Source organism: Mastigoproctus giganteus, chromosome 5 (assembly GCF_048544385.1).
Source record: "Mastigoproctus giganteus isolate SK-2022 chromosome 5, ASM4854438v1, whole genome shotgun sequence".
NCBI lineage: Eukaryota > Metazoa > Arthropoda > Arachnida > Uropygi > Thelyphonidae > Mastigoproctus > Mastigoproctus giganteus.
Window position 1 is genome coordinate 45,586,543 of NC_143579.1, and position 8,405 is coordinate 45,594,947.

An 8,405-nucleotide genomic window follows, 5' to 3' on the forward strand; every position below is an offset into this window, starting at 1 on the left:
CCTGCCTTATTTGGTGGGGGATCCGACTGTAGAAATATTTCATTCACTTGCAAGTCTCCCATAACTTAAAAGATTAAAAATGAAGTCTGTTTTTAAATAATAAATGTACAAAAAAATCTTTATAACATTCCAGTCTAAATGTATAGCTTTCTATTAAATATTTCATTCAAAATTACGTAAAAATTCTCAAAAATATATTTATTTTTTCTTTTCGATTCTTTTTATAAAGAATGGTAGCTTTAAAGTTTAAAGTTTTCCATTATTTAAAAGTAATGAAGTTTAAATTCCTTCTAAATAATGGAAGCCATTTAAATATCACTAAATTAATTTTAAATAATTTACTAATTAGACTAATGCCAACCAATTACTAAATTAATTAATTTAAAATATTAATGCCTAGATTAATTAAACGGAAATTAATCTTCTGTGTCATCTAGTGGGTTTGGAGTATCCAAATTGAGTCAGTCTACTCGCATTATTCCTTGATGCAGTGGTTTTAATCTTTCAGTCAAATTTAGCCAATCTAAATTTAGCTTAATCTTAATTTATCCTAATTTAGATTAACGATACCCCTGGATATCACTAATCCTACAGGCTAATTGAGCCAATATTCTACTTGCCGATTTTCACAGTTCAGTATTCCAATATTAATTGTAACAAAATGTAAAAATTGAACTGTCAGTCCAATGTTATACTTTGCAATTTTGACAGTTCAGTTTCAGTTGTTCGATAAGCATTATTCAAGTCGCCAGAGTCGATTCAAACTAATTGGATCATGGATAAATCATAACCATGGTTCAAGTAGTTTGTTTTAAGTCATGAGTCCAATCTAGCAAAAGTGATTGCCCAAATGTTTGGCAACAGTTTGAAAAGAAAAACAGTTGACGATTTGTCAGAGAGACCGATAAAACTTATTTAAAGAACTTATAGGTAAGAAACTGACCCAAATATGGTCCCACCACGGACAGTCAATCAGGTATAAGGTGCGCATTCTAATATATAAAAATATACAGGATATGCAATAGTTTGATCAGACACCAGACTGACATCTAACAGAAGAAGAAGAATCAAAATATATTACGATTACTCAAGATTAAACTCATCCACACATGTGTGTTATGTCTATAAATTGCATGTGTTCTCTAGTCAGTTTGCTTGTTTCACTGGAAACAAAACTCGAGCTTCTGAAGGAGAAAAATCTTGTTATCTTCGTATGAGACTGACTAACTCAGCCACCAAGTTTCTCTCATCGTGGACCGGATTCGAAATTCTATGCCGTAAGAAATGTCAGGTATCAAGAGATTTCCCAACGTTAGCCTGAATCTCTGATGGGTAGTAGATTGGTATAATCATCGTCCTCCCCAAACTGGGTGGCAAAGACCTGAGTTCGAATCCTGCTATTTATGTCAGTCATTATTCTAGAAATTCAAATATTAAATCTGACTAATGAGCATAAAATCCAAATTTCGTTAATGGCAACTTTTTAAAGCATATCCCATTTACAGTTTTTAGAATCAGAAGAAGAAGAAGGTGACTGTTTTTGATTAGATTTTTGTTCTATTCTGTTTATATTCCTGCGTGACTGTTAGAAGAATTTACAATTAATCTTTCGATAATCAATACAATCGTTAATCGTTATCTTTTCTTCTGTAACACAAGCGTTGGACCACACGGCCACTTCTTATCTAAAATTGTAGATTTTTTTTGAAATATTAAAAAAATAAAGCATGCAGAGAATTATTTCCAAATGAAATGCGTTAAAATATGCTCAATAAAAAAATACGATATTCTTAAATACCAAAACTCCTTGAAAGAAAAACTGAACACATTCTTCTGTCAATCATTGCACTGGCTCAATTCACCTAGTCCCTAGTGGTTGCAAGAACATTTACAAACAAAAAATTAAATAAATACTGATACCTCATGACTTCGATTGCCTGGGCGTTGGCTGAAAGACGAGTCTTACTTCAGACTTTTCATGGAAAAGAAGTCTAATTGCTTTCACTTAGTTCTAGAAATTTCCTAACCAGATAATCTAAAGAATTAAATCATTCAAGGAATATATTAGATTAACCTTGTTTCATTTTTCCATGGAAATTTCGTGTTATGTGCGCTAATGGCTTCTCTTATAATGAAATGAAAGGCACCAATCTTTTACCACGAAGTAAAAAATCGTCTTTTTTTTTATTGAAAATTCTCATAAATGTTTATGTTAATTCCCACAAAATTTAAGGCTTAAAATTTTCAAGAATTTGAGGATCAAATTGGCTCAGCGAAGTCATGAAACCTTCTTGTGGTTGCTTCGACTCTCGAGTAGGCTTTTCATCGCGGGATTAAATGAATAAGCAAACAAATTTCACCCACCTATTTTTAAACGTGCACAGAAAATAAATAACTACATAAATGCCCAGATTTCGTCATACATATCTTTAAAATAGCGTTTTTATTGTCCAATTACGCCTACGGACACCCATTAATGTTTTAATTGCTTATAATTCTCCAAGAACTCGTTCAATAAGGATTACATCACAACTGAGTTATTGTATTTATGAACAATCGTGGGTAGATCGGTAGGTGTGATTCTATTAAAAAATATCGGGCTTTATGAAATTCGGGCATTGAACTGTTCAAGGTCAGTTAGAATTCAGTCGCTATTCAGTTAGAATTGATCTTATTTCTACCACTTTAGATCTCTTTAGATAATTCAAGTTTAAAAATCCTTGTTAGGTATCCTCGCGTCACCCATAACTCAAAAAGAAGAGAAAAAAAAAGGTAAATAATTCCCTCAATGATCAAAGCCCGCTAGGTACCGGCAATGACGCAGGTGTGAGACACCAATCTTAACCATCGCCGATTCGTGGAATACCAAACCAGTCTTGCAAAGGTAGGGGATGTGAATGAGAAAGGTTTATTTAGAGATATGACCGTTGTGGAGACTAAAACGAGAACAAGATCTCGGTCAGAATATATTCGATAACCAGGCCTACGGCTAAGAGATTTATAATAGAACAGTTGTCATGGAAATAGGTAAGTTTCTTTCCCTTTCTTCTCTTTCCCCCAAAAAAGTTTGAAGTTTTTTTCAGATTTCGAAACCGGTATCGAAAAAGGAACAAAGTATATTGTTTATCAATCCTTTAATTAGATGAGTACATGATTTGAATGCTCCCGTTAAATTATAAATTCATGATTTAAATTATTTAATGTTTAAAATGTTGAGTTTGAAAGCTTCATAGGAATGAGAGACCAAGCTGGATTTTTACAAAATAAATTTTAATATTCAGATAAATGTAAAGTTTTCAGAGATTATTATTTTTTTTAAAAGAAAGCTTAGGATAATTGCTTTTTTATTTTATTTATCTGAACTATATTTATAATTCTATGTGAAAAATATGACCGTTAATTTTAAAGTTTCGACTTATTCAGGCTATTTTGAAGTCAAAACATCTTGCTGAATACTTGTCTCTTGAGTTTGGAAACCGCAATTAGCCCTCCCCCCCTTCCCCCCAGTAACTATTAAAATTAAGAAATAAAACAAGGATTGGGAGAATTTTAAATTTTTTTAGGTGATTATTAAACTGCATTATTAGTGGGATCTATAATGCACATGCAGATAAAAATATCTTTATTCTTACTAAACAACGAGATAATTTATTTATTTATTTTAAATCATAATGTGAAATGGAAAAAAAAATCTAAAATTTGGTTAATATATAGAACTAGAATTCGAATTTAGTTTACGAGAGGATTTTTCAGAAGTATTTCTCTAAAAGCCCACAGTGGATATAATCACCGTTTCCCAACACCGGGTGGGAAAGACCTGAGTTCGACAAATGTCAAATATTGGCCTAAGTGTCCTTGTTTGATCCGCCTGTGTTGCATTATAACCTTATCACACACACCTTGAAGTATTCCTGGAGATATCGTGATTTCAATAGAATTTTTTCCTCTTCTTTCCTTCATCAACTTCAAAAGGATTTAAAATGAATTTATCAAATGTTTTGTACAGCAAAAGAAGAAAAAAAAATTAGGTTCATTAGATAATTTTATGAGGATAATTTATCAAGGCATTCAGTATACAATGTCTGTTCAAATAATGCACATCACAACTTTGATGAATTATCTTATCTAAAAAATTATATTTCTTTATGAAATTCAATATGAGATCGAGCGTGGAAAGATTCGTTTTAACCTGGGACCACGCGTGGCGTCATTTGATAATTAAATATCATTTGATGATACCAAAACACGTGGTTGGACTCTAATTAAAGGTCGGTATATGACCGGAATTGGCCTTCCATAAATGTGGAGCCTTTGCAAACCTCTGAACGGAGGTGGAGAGCACTTTTCTGAGGCTGGTTTGGTCCTTAGCCCTCCAAAAACAAAGCTAAATTACCATTCCTTCATTCTTATGCTAAAACTGGACATTGTCTGAACTGTAGAGAATTATTTTATTATTATTATTATTATTATTATTAAAATCCGTTTATTAAAATAGCAAGTGTTTGCTTTCACCCCTTATACACAGCCAACCGGCTAGAAGGGTGTACAAAATGCAAGAATTGCAATTATTTACAGTATTTACAATATAAGAAGAGTGTACAAAATGCACGAATACAATTATTTACAATATTTACACAAGTGTGTATATTTACAATATTGTTTACAAATTCACTAATTGTCAAGATTATAGTTGAAGTAAGCAGTGCGCTTCTGAGATGCTCTTCACTCTGTACTGCTTGCTTTCGGAGTATTTCACAGGGTCTATTGTCAATGAATTGAAAAGGTTCACTGCGTTGTTTGGGAAGAAGTTCTTCAGACAGCACAGGTTGGATAGTGTAGAATGCAGTGGTAGGTAGGGACTGTCATTACTGCGTCCAGCACGTGGAGTAGAGATAAGTCCTCGAAGACTGGGGGCGTCAATCACACCGGTAAGCATCTGAGAAAGAAGAAGAATATTCCTGGATGCAATGTGAACTCTCCAGGGAGTGATATTTAAGTTGGTATATAACACAGCCCTGGAGATGGTGAAAGCATTGCCCGTGACCCTGTTCATCCATCGCATTACCCAGTACTCGACTGCGAGGAATCTATTTATATACGACGTCGGGGCAGAAGACCAGATTGGTGATGCATACAGTGCGATAGGTTGTAGGCACCGCTGAACGTATCCTCCGACTACATCTACGTTCAGTAACCCCGTCAGCTCTTGTCGAATTGCCCACATCGCCGAGAAGGTCTTCGTTTTCATGGTCGAGAAATGGGTCTGAAAAGTGAGGCCCTCGTCCCAAGTCAAGCCGAGGTCGGTGTGAGACTTCACTTTCCTTATCTGCACTCCGTTGTGATAGGCTGTGATGTCATTTTTTATTCTCTTTTTTGTCAAGGTAAGTTGAGCTGACTTTGATGCATTTATTTCCAGACCTATCTGCAGTAGATATGCTACAAGGCTGTCGATTAGGACGGAGACTCGCTGATTAGTCAGGTGATTTTGTTCAGCTTCTTTAGACGTTATGTATAATTTGAGGTCGTCTGCATACGATGAAAAATCAGTATACCTTGCGAGGAAGGGTTCAAGGGCAGCGGCGAACAGTACACAGGATAGGACACCTCCCTGTGGGACTCCTCTCGTTATAATGCACTCCCGTTGGAAGGATTTATAGCTGATGATGAGTTGTCTTGGTGTAAGGATGCGGTTGATGGTTTTTAGCAGGCTTCCAGTAATGCCAAAGTACTTTTCCAGAATGTAGATTAGAGCGGGAATTGAGAGCTTATCATAAGCAGATGAAATATCCAGGAAGATGACGTCTAGCTGGGATTTACTGTTGAGAGTAGTTTGAATTTTAAATAGGGTATCCAGTAGGTTTGTATATGTAGATCTTTTGGGGGATCACGGTATGCAGATGTTTCGGTCTATGAGAGAAGCATTGGTCAATCAGTGCTGATAAGATAGCTTTCTCAAACACTTTTAATAGAGAGCAACCCACTGAGATCGGTCTCAAGTCCTTAGGTTCCTTTGGGTTTCTTCTTTTGGGTATGGGTTGTACCCTGTAGTGATTCCACATTGTCGGGATTGATCCGGACTTCAATATGCGATTAAAGATTACAAGAAGGGGCTCCACAATGAAGGCACTACACACTTTAACCATGAAGAGAGGGAAGCCGTCAGGACCAATTGTAGATTTACTAGGAAGTCTATTGATGGTATTTATGAGTTGTTGTTTTGTTAGCGTTATGGTTGAAAGGGGCTGTCTGGAGTGCATGATGAAATCACTTAGGTTTGGGGTTTTTGGGTCTAATGGCAACTCGTTGAAAGTCAAAGATACCCATTCCTGAAATACCTTATAAACAGACCAGCAAAAGCGATGGACGCGTGTTACACTAAAATAGATTGCATATGAGTGCACCGCCCTCTGTAAATATTAATGAGATCATTAGACTCTGGGGAGATCGTTTCCATAGACTAGCGCAGCGCTAACGCTTCTCCAATCTACAAAAAAGGTGCGAAAGGCGGACTTCAGTGATGGGTAAGGTCATGTAGTCTGTGGTTACAGATACCATACAGTTCATCTCAATAGGAAAGGTATTCTGATTTGATCACTGCGCATGTGTTCGCGAAGGACAAGTCGCTCCTGATAAACCTAGTTAATTATTATAACAAAATCATAAAGCATTTAGATGCAGTAAACAACTTTTGACATTATTCTCCTTGACTTCAACTTGTTGAAACTCCATGAAAGGCTATTATATAAACTGGAGCAAATTGGGATTGCTGGAAAGATCCTACATTGGATCCAGGGAAAGATAAAAGAAAAAGACATAGAACTTCCTCAAAGGATTCAGATAAGAATTTGGGGAGGGTGATTATCGATATTCAAAGCTTGGAAACTAGACATCCTTTCGTGGATCTGACCGAGGTATATAAAAGGCATCAAAGGTAATCAGTAAAGTGAACAAGGCTGCTCATGAAAAGGACGTTGTATATTGTAATTGGCTTGTTTCCAATTCTTCAAATTCATTTTCTAACTACACCAAAGCTCGCAACTTAGTTGATTTCAGTCCTTCTGAAACTCAGTCTTGTCTTATATCTCGCAAAAAAGGATTCTTCTGCTCCTCTGCTTATCTTTAGTGATACTCCGATTTCTGGGCAAGTTGATATATGTCTTTTGGGGATTACCTTGACTTCTAATCTCTCTTGGCACAAGCACATTAAAAATATTGCTTCCTCTGCATCTAAAAAACTTAGTTTTCTCTTTCGCTCTCGGCGTTACTTTTCTTCCAAACAGCTGCTCACTCTGTACAAATCGCAAATTCGCCCTGCCGTGGAATATTGTTCCCACTTCTGGGGTGGTGTCCCCAAAACCTCTCTCAGGCTTCTTGATTCCATTCAGAAGAGGACAGTTTGGTTAATTAATGACTCATCTCTAACAGAGTCTCTCCACTCGCTATCTCATAGACATACTGTTTCTGCTGCATCCCTTTTCTACAAATATTTCCAATGGCACTGTTCTTCTGAATTGGCTTCTATAATTCCCGCTCTCTCTTTTCTCTGTTGGCCGCCAGCCAACATCCATTTACTGTCTAACTTCAAACTCACAGAACCAACCAACTTTTCATCTTCCTCGTTTATTCATTCAACTGCCGTTTTCTGGAACAACCTTCCTTCATACGTAAGCACGGTACTAAGTACTATACGTTCTAATACCTCTCGTGTTAGGGGGCTTCATAAAAAAAAAAAAAAAAAAAAAAAAACACATAGCTGTAATTTGCAAAGGGCAGTTCGCGCTAAGTTATAAAGTTTACAGAATAAGAACTAAAAGACAGACATTCGGAGTCATAATACAGATAAAACTATATAGCCTCAGAGAAATCATAAAATTTTTGTAGGACTGTTTTTTCCTTTCATCTGTTTTTTGCGGCTTGCAGGATTTGTTGATAATGCAATGATCATAATTCTCACAGCAGAAAAAAACTTTGCGTTTGTAACGAATTGCCCTGGTATTGCACTACTTTCAAAGAGAAGGCCTTGCCAAGAAGTTAAGTGGCCATTTGTTGAAGTGTGACACTGCTAAGACAACCTGTTTAAAAACTAACTGGTTCCTCATCAGATAGTCTCAAGTTACATCACTTCTACAGACAGCTTTAGCTATACCAGTTTTAAAACATGGCAATTCACTTCGAACAACTTCGTGATTGTTTTATCTGCGCATTGTCACTAGACATCACCTATCTGATGAGGATCCAGTTAGGTCTAAAACAAGATGTCATAGCAGTGCCATCTGTCGAGATTATCTTTTGCATTGGTAGTTTATTTATTTATTTATTTTTTTTTTTTCTCGGGTCATGTTTGACGAATTGTAAAACTCAACACATGCACAGCGAAATTTTAAAAATATTGCATTTCAAAAAAA